An 897-nucleotide genomic window follows, 5' to 3' on the forward strand; every position below is an offset into this window, starting at 1 on the left:
AAATTATTTCAGGAGTATAATTTTGCCTGGTAATCAGAGGTAGTCTGCTTCATGAGTGTCTGAACAACATAATATCTGAGTCTTCTGGCTTTGAGGAGATCTGCTTAAAGGCACATAGCTTGGCATCTTCCTTCACAGGCAAACATAATAACAACAGTTAGCTGTCAACATTAGCAGGATACAGATTTGTTGTACTTTATAAAAATATCTAATGAACACTGTTCAGCTTGGCCTGTCCAAGCCCTGTTACTTGGACTTGCACTCAGCAGAGACACCATCACCAGCATGGTCCAGTGTCAGAAAGTCCACTAGCTCTGGTTATGTCATGTCATGGGACTTACCCATCTCAGCTGGCTGCGGTTATTGCCTAAAACCCTTCAAGGCAAAACAGTTAATTCAGCACCCCTTTTCCTGGGATATGGATTTGCATACCATGATTTTTAATATTCCTGGGGCCTCCAAACAGTTGTTTAGCAGAGTTTGCTAGGTAACTCAGCCTACTTAATCGAAATTGTAACCTTTGGTGCTTTACTCTGCACAATACCCAAGATAGCTAATGACTATATAGTTGGTCCAATAAAAGATCACACTAAGAAAAACTTGCCTCTGACATATTCTTGGTAAGGAGGAATTTTCCTAGGTGTGGGCTCCATCAGCTCTATTCTGTGCTTTTCTATCCCCTGGAAGATTCCCATAAATTATTCCTCACTTTATAGTTTCATAGTTTCATAGTATGTAGGGTCGGAAGGGACCTGAACTGATCATTGAGTCCAACCCCCTGCCATGGCAGGAAAGAGTACTGGGGTCAAACGACCCCAGCAAGGTGTTCATCCAGCCTCTTAAAGAGCCCTAGCCGCCCTGACTGTGAAGTAGCGCCTCCTAATATCTAATCTAAAC

The sequence above is a fragment of the Crocodylus porosus genome, unplaced genomic scaffold, assembly GCF_001723895.1.
Source record: "Crocodylus porosus isolate Cpor-Errol unplaced genomic scaffold, CroPor_comp1, whole genome shotgun sequence".
In the NCBI taxonomy this organism is placed as follows: domain Eukaryota; kingdom Metazoa; phylum Chordata; order Crocodylia; family Crocodylidae; genus Crocodylus; species Crocodylus porosus.